Here is a 17,927-nt window from a genome sequence, read left to right as displayed (position 1 = left end):
ACTGACAATAGAAATTTGTCAATTTTTGCCAGCAAACGTTTTGACAAAATTTTCTAATGTGAATGCACGTTTGGGGATGTTCTTGTCAAAATTTGTTGCCAACAAAAAATGCAAGTATTAGCAGTAGTAGTCAACCTCTACTTAGCAACTCTGAGACATTCTACTTTCAGTTATTTAATGTGAAAAGAGAACTTAAAACAAATCAATGGTTAAATCTCAGAAACCTTGATTTGCTTAGACTGGGCGATACTGTTCCCAGTAATAAAATGGTACAGATTAACTGAAAAGACAAAGCTTTGTTTCCAAGACTAGAGATTTTTTCACACAGTGGAGCCTTGTGGCTGCACATACAAGCATTGTACTCCCTAGATGAAAGATTTCTAGGAACTTAAGGAACAAAAAAGCATTGTAAGAAAAGCTGTTTTAATTGATCTCTGGGGGGCCATTATGTTGCCCCTCATTGTTTTTAGACAGAATGCAGAACAGCTGGATTTCCTGAAAAACTGTATCCAAAAATGCTCAAGATCCGGCTAACTTTAAATAAATTCTCACCTCTCTAAAACCTGATAAACATGTTAATCATTCACTAAATAAACATACACTAATGTTCAAAAAAACGTCTGGGTCTTTTTTGTTGTTGTTTTTTAGAGAGGGCTCTAATGCTGCTCACCAAGGATGCATTTATTTGATCAAAAATCCAGTAAAAATGACAATTTAAAACAGCCATTACTCCAGTCTTCAGTGTCACACGATCCTTCAGAATATATTCTAATATGCTGATTTAGTGCTCCAGAAGCATTTCACATTTTTAGCAACGTTGAAAAAAGTTATGCCCCTTTCTTTTGTGGAAACTGCTACATTTTTTTTTTTTCAGGATTATTTTATGAAAAGAATGTTCCAAAGAACAGCATTTATTTAAAAAAGAAATCTTTATGAAGTAACTTTGCTTCCTGTTTAGGAATTTCTTATTACTATTGGTTTTTTTTTTTTTTTTTTGTTTTTTTTGTTTGTTTTTTTTACATTGGCTTAGTGTTTTAATCATTTTTATTAGCTCAAAGTTCTCAGTAATAAAATTGAATGAAGAATTTATTTAGTCAATTTACCTTCTGAGAACATCCTCAAAAAAAATTATTTATTTTTATTTTTTAATGTTTCCTCATTTCATGTTGCTTACCTTGCTTAGTGCATCTAACGCTGCAGTTAGCTGCTCTGGCGTGATGTCTTTACAAACTTTATTGATAAGCCCTTGCAGGATCCGACTGATGATGGTCTCATCCAGAGGCTGATGTAACTGGTCCAGCAGGGTCCACATTGCCTGAGCCTCTGAGTCCGAAACCAGGGTGATGTTAGCCAGTCCAAATTCTGGGGTGAACCCTTGCACCACCAGTGGCATCAGAGAGAGCCATGCGGAACCGTTTTGGTGTTGGGTTGGAAGAACAGATGTTTGGTGTGAGGGCCACATCCAGACCAGCACTTCTCTGTCCCGTCTCAAAAGTCAGGCTGCCCTCTGCCATAACAAAGTCCTGCCCTGCCACGGGCAGGCCAGATCAGAGTGGGTCCAACAGACTTCGCTTTCTGAAGCTCCTGTGAGAGCAGATGACACAGTTAATACTCTGATATTTATGCCTAAAATCAGTTTTCTGAAAACTTTTAAAGTAACTGAACTGAACTGAACACAGCCGGAGGTTGATAGTTTAAAGATTTCAAATAAATTTATTTTAAACTTGCAGAGAAATTATATATGTTCTCTTTTTTTCCTTTGAAATGTGTAACTAACATACAGGGAATGAAAAGTATTTCCTTTTTGCCTTAAAATAAAACAGTTGGCAAGGAAAACTGAAAAAATTAAGGAAAGGAAAAGGGTGTGCCAGAGGGACAAAAAAGAGCAACAACAAAAAAAATTCCCACAGACTGATGTATTTTGGACATTAAACCATTTTTTGACATGTCAAATCCTACTTTTCCAGTTTCCACTATGCAACCAAATATAATGCCTTTGAAGTATCTGCTGGGAACTCAGTGGCCTAATTGCTCATAGCTCTTATCTTCTCTACATTCATCATCTTAGCTCACAAATTTTACATCATCTCAGTCCTCTAATCACTAATGTGTTCACATTATGTAATGGGGTCAGAAAGGGGTGTAGGCTGGGTAGTGGTAGATGGACATGTTGCTGCTCTTTGATTATTAGCATTTTCATATAATCAGAGTTTGCTGAGTTTGTACTGTGTATGTATTCTCTATGCCTCCTTGCTTTTTAAATGTTGTATAATATTGAATTTTACTGAATATTCTTGTTATCTTGGGACATGCTTCCTTTTTCAAATGATTTCACCTGCATGCAGTACTTCACAGAGATAGCTGATGCTGTACTTGCATTCCTGTAGACCGGAAGACTGATGCTTGTGGCTTTGAGGGTTACTATGGGTAGTCTAGAGCCCTGGGCGAAGTACACCAGCCCCTGCGGGTCATCACTCTCCAGCATGGTGGCCTTGGCAAAATGGACAGTCTGGTTTATGGTGGCACCCTCGCCCCACTTTATAGACTTCCACCAGGAAACAAACCTCATACCCAGGGTCCTGCAGTACAAAGAAAAAAAAATAAAAAATAAAAATAATAACGAGTAAGATGATCAGAGAAGCTGTAAAGGCGGATTCCTCTTAAGCAGTACATAAAAACATGCATAATCAAAACAGACAAAAAGTACTAAATGAGAATGAGAAAAAAAGATAAAACAAAAAAGAACACCAAACAAAACAAAAACCAACAGCACAGGGAAAAAAACAACAAAACAGACAACAGAGCAAAGCAAAACCTTATAAAAAACACCCGAAAAAAGAAAAAAAGAAAAAAGAAAGAAAACAAACATAAATTAAACAAACCACAAAGCCAAAAAAAAAAAAAGCAAAACCTTCTGAAAAAGTAATGAGAGACTTCTAAAATATGATTTAAAAAATAAAATATTATTTAAATATACCTTGTCTGGCACAGAGTACTTCTCCTTTCCTACAGACGGATGTGCCCGAGGTCTGCTACCTCTCTCTAGTCTGGTCAGATTCACCCCATGACTGAACACAGAGTAAACTGTAGTGCTGAAAACACCAGCACGTCTTCAAAGCTCTAGAAACATGGGGAAAACTTTTTTTGACATGCAGATCTAAAACGGATTTACACTGATTTGTAGTGAATGCACAACATCATCTTAAACATGTATTACATGTTTTCCTGTCTTGCAGAAAGAGTGTCGCTGTCCTGTTCTCTGAGTCTGAAGACGACCATACCATTCTGAAGATCACTCCCTGTCGCCAAATTAACATTAGTACAGTAGCTGGGCTCAATATACACTATCAGTCAAAATTTTTGAATTTAATTCTTTTTTAACACTTTTTTTTTTCAGCAAGGATGCATAAAATGAATGAAAAGCAACAATAAAGACATTTACAATGTGACAAAAGATTTCTGTTCCAAATAAATGCTATTCTTTTTGATCTTTCTATTCATCAAAGAACCCTGAAAAAAAAAAATTGTATCACAAACAGGCAGCTCAACTGTTTTCAACTTTTAGAAGAACATATGATTAAAATCATATCCTTGTGCATGCAAAAATCTCACTAGATTATTACAATTAATGGCACGTCTAGAAATTTTTAAACTGATATTTCCTACTGACATGCTAGAAATAACTGGCCCTAAAACCATTTTTTTTTTTTTTTTTTTGGAAAAACTACATATCAATGGTGCAGAAAAATCCTTATTGTTGAATAATTGTCCATAATGATTTTGGCAAAAGAAGTGAACCCCAGTTCATCTGGCACGCCTGACAATCTCTGCTCCACCTTCTGCTTCGCTGAGGTAGATAAAGAATGCCTTCTGCCCCTCTGGCTCCTGATCATTCAGTATGAGGACACTGACCTCCACCTCGTTCTGGCCCTCCAACAATGTGACAGTTTTGGGTCTCTAAGACAAAGTCCTCCCCTTCCAAGGCCCATGTGCCACTATGCTCCTGATGAAACTGGGCTTCATCCACCGCTGGGGTTCTGAGTCCTGCATAGGCTCTGATTTTGGCACTCACCACTCCTGTGATCCCTATCGACCTGCGTACTCTTAAGGCAAGCTTCTGTTGGGGTGCCCCCTCCTGACTGTCTTCAGAAGTGTGTATTATTGCTGGCCCTATTTCTCAAAAATCTGCTAACCACGTCATTAGCACAGACAGTAACTGTAGCGTCACTATTTTGAGACACATTGCGAGGCTGAGCATCGACTGAGGGCAAGCTGGCACTGAGAATACGCACGCTGGTCAAGTTCACAAAAAAATCCTCATGTGGTTCAGTTAGGGAATCATCAAGAACCGAATGAACATTTTTGGCGGGAATCAAACAGAAGCTGCACGGTCTGCTACTGATGCAAAGTGTTTTCAGGTTGGGCAGTGCCAGGCCACGTGTTGTAGGAGATTGCTGGAACGGTTGCTGCGGAAGGCATAGAGGCGCTGCACGTAGTGGGTGATGGTCTGCACGTCCTCCTCAATGACCAGCTGCCAAGAATCAGGACGAAACTGATATAATCCTAATGGCTCCACCTCAGCTACTGTGTAACCAGTCCTGAGCATACAGTATAACACATACACCAAACCATATAGTTATCACAGATATTCATGAGAAAGGGGATTTTGTTTTTGAAAAAGGACAGTGTTACCTGAGACGGGCTCCACCAGGTGACTCTGACTCTACAGAGGTCAGGTAAACAGCGTGAGCTGCGACAACTGACATGTTATTAACAGCACTGAGAGAGATCACCTCACTCCTCTGACCGTGGGCAAGCATTACCGTACCTTCAGATAAAGAGAAAAAGAAAAAAAGCAGAAGCAAATCCAACTTATAGTACAAAAAGAATTAATGTAATTATGTGATAACAATTAATAATTATTTATTGATTTAATTAATAATAGTATATTATAGATTATGTCTGTTATAATGATGCATTATTATTTTTTTTATTTTTTTTTGCATTATCATAATAATTAAATCCACATATTGTGGTCAATATAACGTGAAGAAAGGGAAAAAAAGTAGAGTATAATTTATTTATTTATTATTCATTTAACAGGGTTTAAAACTGTAACATAAGCATAACATAAGTTTTATATTGTCTTTTGATTTTTTTTGGAGTGCGATGCGACCATTTTTTGCGAGATTCCATAATACTCATTCGACACTTTAGCCCATGTTTTAATAAAATGCATAAATGAATATGTAATAACTAAAAGACTGTAACATAAGCAAAACATAAATACTCATTCAACTCTTCAAGCATTTTTAAATTAAATACATACATTATTATACAGAAATTAATATATAAAGTATTATTTAGTTTTTAATAATTAAATATATAAATACTGACACAACTACAACTTAAACAATATTACAAAATGTTTATTTGCAATACTGGCAAACCAGTGTTAATCTATTAATTGTGTACCATCTGGTGGTGATATCAGAATGGTGTTGAATGCAATTTCACCTCAGCATTAGCTGCCACTTCAGGAACAGAAACAACAGCCAGCTTTGATTCCAGTTGAATTCTGGGAGGGGACCAATCAGAGTCACATCCATCAGCTCAACACTTAAGTTAAAGCCCGGCACAAAGAACACCTGTGGTGAACACATGCAAAATATCAATACGGACCTTCATAAGGTTGACAAGGTTTTACAAAATCCCATATTTGATTCAAAAGATAATAAATCGCACACCTGGCTACTAAATGGCAGATAAGGAGTGATATTTTGAGTGGCCCTTCGCTGTCCGAAGGCTCACTGTAAATGCGCTCAATCAGGTCCTGTTCTGTGAACTGTACTATTCCTCTGGGGTCTCCAAACTTCTCATCTAGAGAACACACACACTTTACACAATTGCTAAAATGACAATACTGTATTTAAAGTTTTATTCTCTGTTTAGAGGTTATCACTTTTCCTACATTAAAGAAACATGCAGGTCTGTATTAAAGCATGTATTCACGTCACAGACCACGTTCTGATCTATCAAAAATATTCTACAATCCTCATTTACCACATTATTAATTACACACAAATCAATGGAATCATCCAGTTTAGCGTCTTGTCTGTCCTCCATGTATATAAAAAAAAAAAAAAAAAAAATTATGTATCTGGAAGTGTGGGGTCATAGTCTAGATGAAGCTCACCGTGGCATCTCCCAGCAGCCCGTCTGCTCTCTCTACAAACAGGGGGCAGTCTGAGGGGCACTGCTGGGGTTTGGAATGGTGATAGTGCTTTGGTTGATGAATCGTTCAACACCATTTGGTGAGTCACTCTTGGCTAATTGTAATTCATGCAATTAGCTGAGCTCTATGTATGGCACCTCCTGTGGCACCGGTGAGTTTGCATCTCAAATATCTTGTTAAAATTCACTGGGTGGAAAAACCAAAAAAAAAATCAATAAAATGAAACATGCTACAAAACTACTACTCATCAAACAATATAATATTCAACAATTCAACCAATATCCAATGAGAGAATATATAGCAAGATTATTAACCCCATCCTTACCTCTCTGTGTCATCCACTATGGAAACATTGATATAGCTGAGGGTTTGGCCATTCTGAAAGGTGATGGAGCCATTGAGCAGGGATATAATCTGAATCAGGTTCAGCAGTCAAACCTTTGGAGATAAACTCTGCTGTGACCTTCCCATAGGATCCAACATGCCTCAATCCAGGGGTGGATAGAATTCCTACATCCTCCTCAAATGAAACATAAAAACAATTGGAGAGACTGACAACAAATATATGTATGCATCATGCACTTTTACATGACAGTGTTATTTTATTTATATACTAGTAAAATATTTGGAATATTTTACAATATTTTCAAGTTTCTTTTTTTTTGTCCTATATTTTCAAGTTTCCGGGGACATCAGATGCCCATTTTCCACAAGTTGGTATGATTTTTTGGGGGTCTTCATGAAATGTCTGTAAAATACTTAGTTAAATTTCCTCAGTGTTCGTGTAAAACAACACCCTTACTGCTCACCCCCACCCCTTTTTTTCAGTGGGGCATGTGGACACAAGACAAGACACGTAAATTGCTGCATTGAACTCTGTATATGGCTTTGTAGGTGGTCTTATTCAAATAGCGAGCTATCTACATAGAAACCGCCTGCAAATAGAAACAGCTCATTGCATGACACCGGCTGTGTGTTTCTTTTCAGCTTTTCTGAGCTGGCAGACACGACAGAAAACCTAACAAAATGCAAAAAAAAAAAAAAAAAAAAAAAAACTAACTAAAAAAGTGAAAAATTTCATCCATTGTCCCCTTTAAGTTTAGTATATTTTTGTACTTTTTGAAGTGAAAAGTGAAGTGACATGTGGGCAAGTTTGGTGACCCATACTCAATAAATTGTGCTCTGCATTTAAACCATCCAAGTGCACACAAGACACTGAAGCAGTGAACACACACACACACCGTGAACACACACCCGGGAGCAGTTGGCAGCCATATTGCTGTGGTGCCCTGGGAGCAGTGTTGGGGGGTTCGGTGCTTTGCTCAAGTGTCTCACCTCAGTCGTGGTATTGAGGGTGGAAAGAGAGCGCTGGTTATTCACCCCCCCATCGACAATTCCATCCGGACCTGAGGCTCGAACCCGCAACCTTTGGTTATAAGTCCGACTCTATTTAGAATTTTTTTTAATGTTAGTTTCATTTCTATTTATTTCAATTTTAGTTTTAGTGTAATTCATATTTCTATTTAGTTTTCATTTCTATTTTATTTCAATTTTAGTTTTAGTGTAATTCTTTAGATGTTAAAATAATTTCTACCTTTAAAATATGAATATGCAGAGACAACTAATAAAGTAAACTCTGTTTGTTTTTCATACTGTACATGATATGTTGTGATGTCTAAATTTACATTTAAAACTAATAATTTTATTAAACTAAAATGTAAAAAAAAATTATAATAATTAAAAAAAAATATATATATATATTCTTTAAAATTGGCCATTTTATCATCCATGAAATTAAAATAATTATTGGCCAGGGAGTTTACCTGTATTTTTTAGGTGAAGACAAACTTTCTCTTCATTTAAAAAAAAATAAAATAAAAATCACAAAAGATCTGTGAGAAAAAAAAAAGGAATGAATGCATAAAAGTACCAGTACCAAACTCCAGGATGCCCTCAGCACTGTCGTTTTTTTCTGGATAATCACACCATGACAGAGGACAGTTGGCAATAGCCGGAGGCTGGTAAACTCTGTAGGGCCGTACTCTCTCACTGTAAAATCCATTGAACTGAAAACAAGAGGAAAGAAATACATTGCAGCGTACATAAAAGTAGCCAGCTAATGCTGTTTTTCCAAGGGATCGCATGACCTCTCAGTGCAGGCTGAATGCTACCAGAAAAAATCTTCTGGTCCTTCTGGAAGATCTTCATTGAGTATAGACAGTGGGTAATGACCCTTGAGCTCTCCCCAGGCCCGAAGCGAGCAGCCGACCACACAGGACTGTCCAAAATCCTGTCCACTGACTACATCTGTGTGGTAACTGACCCACACGCTGCCAAACAGACCCATGGAGCGCGAACAATGGTCATGTTTTACCTGGTAAAAGACAAGACAATGTTAGAGATTCAACTACCTTTGAGTATGCTGTTCTCAGATATCATCATTCCCTAAATCTCCTAAAAATCTTCTACATTGATTCTAGGAAACTGTAATGGATCAAAGCTAATATTGCATACACAGAGAACTGTACCCTGTGTATCCAATTTTTTATTCAGTATAGTCCTAGGTACCTCTGACTGCTCTGTTATACACAATAAGCACACTGGGAAAACCTTGGGTCCATTAGTCTTGACACAAAGACTTTCATAAAGAAAACTTTCCAGTTTTTTTGTCATTGGATCAGTGGTTGATAGGCTATTACTTTATGGAAGTTTAAAAAACAATTCGATTACTTTCCCAGTCAAGGAAAACAGGCAGTAACAGATAGTCCTCTGGTTATGGTTTTGTGGTCCCATCAGTGGTATTGTTATTGCAAGGGGTCTCACAGCTCTGTCCTCCTCAGTGGCATGCATTCAGAGAGGCTTTGGGAGAAGGAGAAGAGCCCATGGGGAAGGGTCACTGGCAGCCATAGTGATGGTGGCAAGTTGTCTATCAGGGTTGATCTCTGAGCCCAGGGTTAGAGAGCTACCATCTTAGCTGATATACACATTCTTTCTTCTGGAATCTCATCATCTAGTGCCTGCAGAAACATGAGAGGGAATCAATTTTACTCAGAGTTTTGAGACTCTAAGATGGTTTTATTTGTATATTTTTTTATTTTATGTTTACAGTTGTATATGCAAAAAATGTGTCTTGAGAACAAATCATTCATATTGAATGATCACGCAAAGAAAACAAAAATAACGCTTACGCTCTTCATACTTTTCTGGACCTTGACAGTTAATGGGACAGTCACAAGCCTCCCGATTTTCATCCAAAATATCTTAAATTGTGTTCCGAAGATGAACAAAGCTTTTACGGGTTTGGATGAACATGGGGGTAAGTGATTAATGACAAAATTTTCATTTTGGGGTGGGGTATCCCTTTAAAGTCTAAAAAAACACAATTATAAATAGAGTGAACAATTCCTGTTTTTACTGTATTTCTGATCAAATAAATGCAGCATTTGGTGAGCATAAGAGACTTTCATAAACATTAAAAAATCTAACAATTCATTTCCAAGAACATGCTGATTTATGTCAGTAGTCTGTGTCATAAACTATCAGCCCAAACATATTCAACATGTGGTTTTTGAGGCTGGACAATATGCAAAAATATCTTACAACCACTGCAATTTGCAAGGCATGAGCTACTTATATTCCAGGAGCACACTGAAAAAATGTGGGGTTTCTGTGACGGTGACAGTAACTGGCTGTCGGTTTTGTGTTGTAGGAAGTCGATCTGTCTCCTCATAAGCTTCAGCACAGTGTGTCCCCAGACTGAGTGACCTGAGACTAACTGGGAAGTTAAGGGGAAATGAGCGTGATGACTGTTTTTGAAAGAAGATTCTTAAAAGCACCAAGACGCCATTCGTTTAATCAAAAAAATACAGTAAAAACTAATATTGTGAAATATTATTACAATTTAAAATAACCATTTTGTGTTGTAATTTATTTTAAAATGTAATTTATTCCCTGTGATGGCACAGATGCATTTTTCAGCAGCCATACATTACTCCAGTCTTTAGTGTTACATTATACTTCAGAAATCATTGTAACATGCTGATTTGGTGCTCATATAAATATTTAGCTACAAATGTGAGCACTCAGTAAATTATGTAATCGTGGTTTAAACCTACAAATTGAAATTACCAGCACACACTTTCAACCACTATACCACCATGCGTGAGTTTTGTTTACTAGAAATCATTTTAGCATTCTGAAAGGTCTTTTTAATTATAAGTCATCCCAGTGAAGTAGTGAGATTAGCTGGGATGTGGTACTCACCGGCAGGATAGTAACAGATACCAAAACAACAGTAGTACTCTCTTTCTGACGACTGTCGACAGCAACAGTCCTGGCTCTCAGAAAACGTCACCTACATGGACACAGGTGTGAGAGGGTGTAAAGAGGTTTGTAATTCATTGTGCTTTGTGGTTATAATGGATGTTTGACATTTGTTGTCCCAATTGGGAGGTTTATATAATAATACGTTTGCAGTAAAAGGTTTTAAATAGTACATTGTTTTTGAAAAATAGTTGCTTGCACATCTGAATTACATATGTAGCTGCTACAAGAACGGCAGCTTATAGTTAGAGTTGTGATTTTGGACTACAGTGACAGTCTGCAATTCAAAATATACTATTTAAAATATGCAGTTTGATCAAATATTATTACTAAAACAACTTAAAACAGAAAACAGCAGTTCTCACCACTCCTGAAGTGGAAAAGAAAAAATGTCATCCAGGCTACCATAGGGCGCTCCAGTGTACAGTTAGTCTGCCCATACTGTACCTGCCTCTTGTCCTCTAAATACTCAGAGAGACAGGGTTATCATCCTCCAGATCATCCACCTCCTGCATCAAAGAGTTCTGTATACAAATATATTTGTATATTATCAACTGTGAACCGACATCTTCAGCACGTAAAATGTTCAGTCTCTTTAAATGTGAAATTGACACTACTTTACATTTACACTGTTAAAGCTGAGTGACATTGGATGTTGTGAGTTGTATATTCAAATGATATCATCTGTGAAGAATATCGCAGATGATATATTCTGATCCTTATACCTGTGTAAAGCCTATAATCCCATAAGCATCATCATTAGCTGGAATGAACAATGTCACTTGACCACGGAAGCCTATTTCTGCCCCTCCTTTGGGGTTCCTGAGGCTGACACGAAAATGTTCTTCCTCCTCCGGAACATCATCATTAATTACATTCACTGCTATTTCTAGCTCACGGACACCAGGCTGGAAAAACAGCTCTCCTGAACTGAGGATAAAAGATGAAAATATCAATGAATATCAAAAAGAGTGTATTAGACTTCTAGAAAAAATAATTAAATATATTCAAGAGAGACAAGACAAATCAAAATTTATTATGCAAATATACTACTCTAACATTTTGAAGTTGGTTTATTGTTTTTGAAAATTAAAACTCCTTCAGGAATCATTGTAATATGCTGATTTAGAGCTCAAAAACAAACAAAACGATTGTGCTGCTCAGTATTTTTGTGGAAACTGTGATTTTTTTCATGATTAAAAAAGAAAGTTCAAAAGAACGGCAGAACAGAAAAGAACAGAAACACTTTTTAATGTATCAATGTAAAAGTCAATGTAAAAGTATTTACTATTACTTTTTGATTTATTGCATCCTTGAGGAATAAAAGTATTAATTTCTTTAGTGAAAAATAAAAAATTAAACCATACTTTTGAACAGTTGTGTACATGCAACAAAGAAGAGTCTGTACGTTAGTTTTAGTCTGAAATAGTTGCATAAGTTTGATAGGGTTAAGTGTTTAGACCAAAGCCCTAACCAGACCCCAACCAAGTTTGAGGAATATCAATACAATTCTGCCTTGCAAGCACTATTATTATTATTATATGTAGATTAAAATACCAATAAACTAAGGCACATTATTTTGGTACATATAAAAATAGGTAAATATGGAAAAATATGCTTAATAGTGGAAACACACTAAAAGTGCTATTATTTAAACAGACTGCACTATATTGTCTGGCAACTCACATATTCCGGAAGGAGGGGTAAAGGGGTGGACTGAAAAGAGGCCGGTAAATGGGATGGACTGTGTCTGCTGGAAGAAGTTTTGCTGAGAACCCCACATAAACACTTCACATGTTGAGCTTGGACCTTTTCAAAGGGAATAATAAAGACGTTAAATCAATCAAAGATTATTTTCAAGATCATACAATAAGTGTTAAAACATCTTCAAATTGAAAATACTCTTGAGCTGCAACAGTACTAGAGACTGAATGTGACCGTTACCTTCAGTGACGATAAGGATCTCCTCCCATCTGAAATGATTCCACTTGCTTGACTCGAGCACTGACGGCTGAGGTTTGAGGGTTTTCCATTACTCCACTGGTATATGAGATACACCGATGATGATATGATCCTGCACACGGCCAGGTGTTGTAAATTGCTGCTGCTTTGTCTGAAGGGTACGGCTGTGGCAACGTCTTGTAACTCCAGACTTTGAAGCGAGAATGAGTTGTCAGAATTGTCAGAATCTTAAAAAAAAAAAAAAATTACTTACTGCACTTAATGATATTGGTTCCATAGACTGCAAATGTGTTTTCTTAACATTAAATAAAACTGTAAATTTGACTCAAACACAATGTGCAGTTGAAACCAAACTGAACTGAACACACAAAGTCAGATTATGTGTAATACATTACAGTGAATACAGTTTTGTTGCATTAGCTGATATTGGTTAAAATGTGGAGTGCATTTTCTTCCACCAAAGCACCATTCATTGGCCGTTTTTTGTCCTTTTATGCCTTTATTATTAGATAGGACAGTGTAAATGAAACAGGAAAGTACTGGGGGATGAAAGGGGAACAGGACAGGCAAAGGACTTTGAACAAAGGCTCAAACCCAGGTTGCCTGAGGCATATGACACTACCCACAATGCTATTGCTTTACATGTGTTGGGCTTATAATTGAATACAGAGCATACCTCCATAGGCACCAAGACACCTTGCCATTCGTAGAAGAACAGCCTGGTTCTGAGCTGGACCTCTGAGCAGCCTCAAAACCAGAGCAGAGTCTTCATTGGACACTGCAAACCAGACTGATGACAAGCTGTCCCTGATAGACTGATACACAGCCAACACTGGCTGCTCTCCTCCTACAAATACATTAAACAATATATGGTTATACAGTTTTTGTTTACACCAAAATAAAATTACTAGTGCAATTCCTTACTCATGCCAAATGCGGTTCCTGACCGGGTCTCCCATTCCACACTGACGGCTGACTCCAGCCCATTACTGCGAGATTCAGTCAGGTACACCGTTCCGCGATGCTCCTCCAATGTCAAGGTGTCTTAGGGCTGGGCGATATATCTAACGATATAATCATGCGCATCTAGTCAGTAAAGCCGGTTCCCTGATTAGCGCTAAATCGCCATCACCTGCTTTCAAATGGAGGCGGCATTTAATAGACAGAGCCGTAGATCACTGACAAGCTACGCAATATCGGGTTCATTATCGCAGATGTATCGCCTTCGCTCCATTTGAAAGCAGGTGATGGCGATTTAGCGCTAATCAGGGAACCGGCTTTACTGACTAGATGCGCATCATTATTTCGTTAGATATATCGCCCAGCCCTAAGGTGTCTACAGTCCTAAAAAACACACAAATACAGTAGAAGCAGGCATTGTGTGGTAACGAGCTTGACGTCCGTTTAGAACAGACTGTGAATGTACCTGTTAAATGATGGTGATATTCTGAAGAGTCCTAGAGAAGCCTGATTTTGTATAATGGTGATGTAAATCTGCAGCGAGTTTCCCAGACGAGCACCTCCATTAGGGTCGGACAGAGTCACTGTGAATGTCTCATTCATCTCTGGCTCAGCATCCAGAACAGCCCAGATCTCCAAAGTCTAGAAAACAAAAATAATATTATTATTTTTTCTTTTTTGAAAAACTGGTTTTTTATATTTTTTTTTTCTTATTTTTAAGGTGTGTTGTTGTGTTATGTGTGTGTTTTTGTTTTTTTTTATATTTCATTAAATTCTCACTGGTCAGGAATAGCTTTTTATACTGTACCTTGAATGTGACTCCATCCTCAAGTACCACAAAGCCAGAGGAAGGTGTAAGATCATCAGTGTACAGGGATCCATTGGCATCAGTGATTGTGAACTGGACCGTTACTGTGCCAAACACGCCCTGAGGAGGGTCTCGTATGATGTACAGGGTGGCCACACTCTCCCCAAGACCTGACACAGGTGGGCTCCCTCAGCAGGAAATGTTCACTGTTATTGAAGGATATGATTCCATGGCCATAGTCAATGGCCAGAATAGTCACAGTAGCTACAGAGACTCATTAGAGAAAAATTATACGGCACTGGTCATGGAAAATCATGTATGTACAGCGTCTCCCAGCATACCAGACCTGTAGTGTTCCCTCCCAGCTGCAGCCCTGCCGACGGATTTGCAAGAATTAACTGAAATGTCTCATCCCCTTCAGGAGTGGTATCATCTAAAATCTGGACTTCGATAAACTTGTGCTGTTCTCCATCCATAAAATGGATCATCTGTGTAGGTATTTACGGTCTATAACTATTAACAACAAATGCTGAATAATTAGTGATATTTAAAAATTAGAAAGAGTGTCTGTGACTCACTGATGGGGTGGCATTGAAATCCAGACCCAGCTGAGCCTCTAGATTCTGCGCATAGAAGAACAGGGATACATTTCCATATGTCCCGACATCACGGTACACCACCAGAGTTAACACACCAATTGTCTCAATTATCACATAGCTGAGGAAAAAATATATACATTACCGCAACCTTTTTACTAAACATTAAAGTGAATGATACCATGGTTTATATAAGTTTAAAAAGAAAAAAAGAAAGATTGAACAGTAGCTCATACTCTTTGTTTTGCCAGCCAATGATCCCTTGGATACCATCATTAGCATTAATGCTGATCTCTGCTATAACACCTTCAGTATCTGGAAAGACATGAATATATCAAAAAGAATGAATAAAAGAGTTTAAGGGGTAGGATTATGGGCAACTGCAGCATGCTTTGGGTTTCAGGAAAAGCACAAATAAAAACAAGGTGATTTGCCACATTATTAATCATCCATTATTGCTACACCAATAGTCATCTAATAATTAAAAACAAAAAATACTCTAATAGTCATCTACCAATAGTCTTCACAAATCACTGATTATAAGCAAGGAGTGTGGGCTGTCTTTGGGAATGATATAGCTCAGACTGCTGTGAGCTCAGCTGTCAGTGATACTGTCAGTTATCACCACACCTTACAAACACAAATTCTAATTATAGAAATGCCACTCACAATATGACAATAAGCACAAAGCACTATAGAATATCAAGCACAGGTGTGGGTAGGTACTGTTACATTTCAATGTATAGTAAATCTCTAGAAGAGGATGCAAAAAATGTAATTTACACAATCAATTAATCAAAGTGGCTAAAGCCACCACTAGATGGAGCCATATATTAACAGTTAATAAAAAGGGGCATACATTCAGACATCAATTACATTCATTAATGCAAACTTATTTATACATATACAGTCATCACGTGAACAGATGTTGTCCAGCCATTACACATTAATAACATTATTACAATGTTGCCCCTTAATTGGTGGGTCCTGTGGTCATTTAATAATTAATGCTTGACAGGTCAGTCCTGTTACCTCGGAGCGCTGGCTCGGCAAGACATGGATGGAGCCTGTAGCATTGGCAAAGTCTGAGGCATTGGACGAGTCTGCAGGTGAATCAACATGTAGCATTGGCAAAGTCTGAGGCATTGGATCCAGGGCGCAACGTGTGCACTCAACTACACAGGAGATCACTGAGCCTTCTTCAGATATCTGATAAAGAAAAGGAAGAAGATCACTGTAAGCCAACTATAGCACAACAAAATTAACTTCAGGATCTTTTAACAGAATTACTGTAACCATTCAGAATTTTAGATGTTGTTAGGTTATAAACACGGATTGAGAAACAGTTTTGAGTTACATGATCATTAAACAGTTTACAGTGTTTACATTTTACTTAACTGGTTAAATGGAAAGTAATTTAGTTACTAAATGTGTAGCGCTAAAACGCTTTTTTCCTGCTTAGTCATGTTTCTGCTTGCTGAGAGCATAAGAGAAAGCACATGCTACTGTGTCTTTTCTGTCACTTGTTGAGAGGTCTTCCTCTAAAGGAATTCACTGACCTTGTTAATTGAACAAGCCATTGGGGATGCCATGCATCCAGTCTCCTTGAAGAGAAGAATGCATGCTCCATCCATCCAGGCATGAAGACATATTAAATATACATTAAGACATGGTCTCACAGCTAGGGGTCATGTTACGTGCTTTCGGAGGGGAGGTTAACCAAACACTGACAAAGAAGCAATTTGGGTACTTAATACCGTTAGATGTTAACTCATTAGACCTTAATTGTACTGGTCAGAAGGCTATCTGTGCAGCAACATTATAGATTTCTCACTGGATTTTTTTGTTTTACATAGTCAGAATGATTTTGTTTTGAGTTTTTGCATTTGCTTAGACGTTTGCATAGGAGTTATGTGTTTATGCAAAACAACATTTTAAAATAAAATAAAATAGATTTTGGGAACACTACAATAAGGTTCAATTAGTTAATGTATTATTTTAGTTTTTGGATTTTATTTTAAAGTGTCCCAATATTGTATTGGAGTCCCCTACATCAGGTTTAAATGCATCTAAGGTCAGAAAGGTCATTGTAATTTTCTCAGAATATACATTTAATATTAGAGTCATTTGCCAATGATTAGGAAATTATTCGTTTCAAGCAAGTTCGGAGCAAGCCCCTCCCTTCCTCAAGCCTACTCTGCTCTGATTGGTCAGCTGGCCAAACCTGTTGTGATTGGCACAGAGGTGAGTCCTTGAGCCAGTTAGCCAGCGCTACCATTGACAAAGCACCTTTACATAAAACAATAATATAATCAATCCGTTCTTATAATGACATAAAATACAAAAACACTTATGCAAGCGAATCGTGCCCACAGCTAAAGTTTAGCTGCTAAACTGTGAACACTAGGTGGATACGTTAGCCGAGTGCTAACGTGACTAACTGATTAAACAATACTGTTTGTAAACCAAAATATGTCTACTGTAATGTTTGAAGAACGACAGACAAAAGACGCTTGGTCTTAACTTTTAATCAGAACTTAGAACAGTTGTATCACAGGAGCACCAGCCGAAATCACTCATCTCTCCCGCATTAACCCTGTAACTGCCAGTGCAGCACAATAAACAGCAGTTTCACAATTATTATAAAGTCTGTGTGCTACACTACATTCTTTATTATTAAACAAAGTAATTAGAACAACGTCAGTCTACAATAATCGACATATTCTTAGGTTCACTGCGAATTTTTTGAACTACTTCAGTAAGACAGTAATATCGTGGTTTACCTGGAAACCTAAAGCTGCGCTAGGTATACATCACTATTGGCACAAAAAAATTATATTTTTAGCACTCAGTTGAAAAATGTACACCTAACGTATCAATCGTACTACTTACAGGTCATGGTTCAGAGAGCTTGTTAGGCCAAATTAAGAAAATTAGAAGCCAACGAAGATAAAAACCCAGATTAGAGAAGCAGTTCTTGATAAAATGACAAGCACACAACAAAAGGCTCGAATTGTATTTCTGTGGTATCCTTGAACACCGC

General features: G+C 37.5%; 1 protein-coding gene and 4 long non-coding RNA genes across 8 annotated transcripts in view; all 5 read right to left on the bottom strand.

Annotated features, from left to right (window-relative positions):
* The window catches only part of LOC122145061 (adhesion G-protein coupled receptor V1-like), a 33,488-nt gene extending 32,122 nt beyond the window's left edge, over positions 1-1,366 (bottom strand). For both annotated transcript variants that reach the window (XM_042756645.1, XM_042756646.1), the window contains exon 1: positions 1,175-1,366. The gene's annotated coding sequence lies outside the window, so the exon portion shown is untranslated. The remainder of the gene's footprint in view (positions 1-1,174) is intronic.
* Positions 1,367-4,458: 3,092 nt separating this feature from the next.
* On the bottom strand, positions 4,459-5,879 carry LOC109089641. Its single transcript, XR_006160091.1, has 4 exons — positions 5,748-5,879; positions 5,518-5,648; positions 4,693-4,828; positions 4,459-4,598 (listed from the first exon to the last, which is right to left on the bottom strand). It is a non-coding gene; the product is annotated as an uncharacterized LOC109089641 (long non-coding RNA).
* Positions 5,880-6,519: 640 nt separating this feature from the next.
* On the bottom strand, positions 6,520-8,527 carry LOC122145062. Its single transcript, XR_006160093.1, has 3 exons — positions 8,172-8,527; positions 7,571-7,661; positions 6,520-6,755 (listed from the first exon to the last, which is right to left on the bottom strand). It is a non-coding gene; the product is annotated as an uncharacterized LOC122145062 (long non-coding RNA).
* Positions 8,528-10,943: 2,416 nt separating this feature from the next.
* Positions 10,944-12,723, bottom strand: LOC109089639. Its single transcript, XR_006160092.1, has 4 exons — positions 12,503-12,723; positions 12,245-12,367; positions 11,284-11,488; positions 10,944-11,082 (listed from the first exon to the last, which is right to left on the bottom strand). It is a non-coding gene; the product is annotated as an uncharacterized LOC109089639 (long non-coding RNA).
* A 1,081-nt stretch (positions 12,724-13,804) lies between these two features.
* Positions 13,805-16,007, bottom strand: LOC122134340. 3 transcript variants are annotated; one of them, XR_006160090.1, is made up of 7 exons: positions 15,917-16,007; positions 15,121-15,199; positions 14,867-15,005; positions 14,630-14,776; positions 14,289-14,494; positions 13,947-14,122; positions 13,805-13,864 (listed from the first exon to the last, which is right to left on the bottom strand). It is a non-coding gene; the product is annotated as an uncharacterized LOC122134340 (long non-coding RNA). The 3 variants fall into 3 exon arrangements; XR_006160089.1 differs by having other exon boundaries at positions 14,635-14,776; XR_006160088.1 differs by having other exon boundaries at positions 14,289-14,776.
* Positions 16,008-17,927: the final 1,920 nt, after the last annotated feature.

This window comes from Cyprinus carpio, chromosome A5, assembly GCF_018340385.1.
Source record: "Cyprinus carpio isolate SPL01 chromosome A5, ASM1834038v1, whole genome shotgun sequence".
NCBI classification, from domain to species: Eukaryota; Metazoa; Chordata; class Actinopteri; order Cypriniformes; family Cyprinidae; genus Cyprinus; species Cyprinus carpio.
Note: the sequence above shows the minus strand (reverse complement) of the source record. Positions and strands in the feature narration are given on the sequence as shown.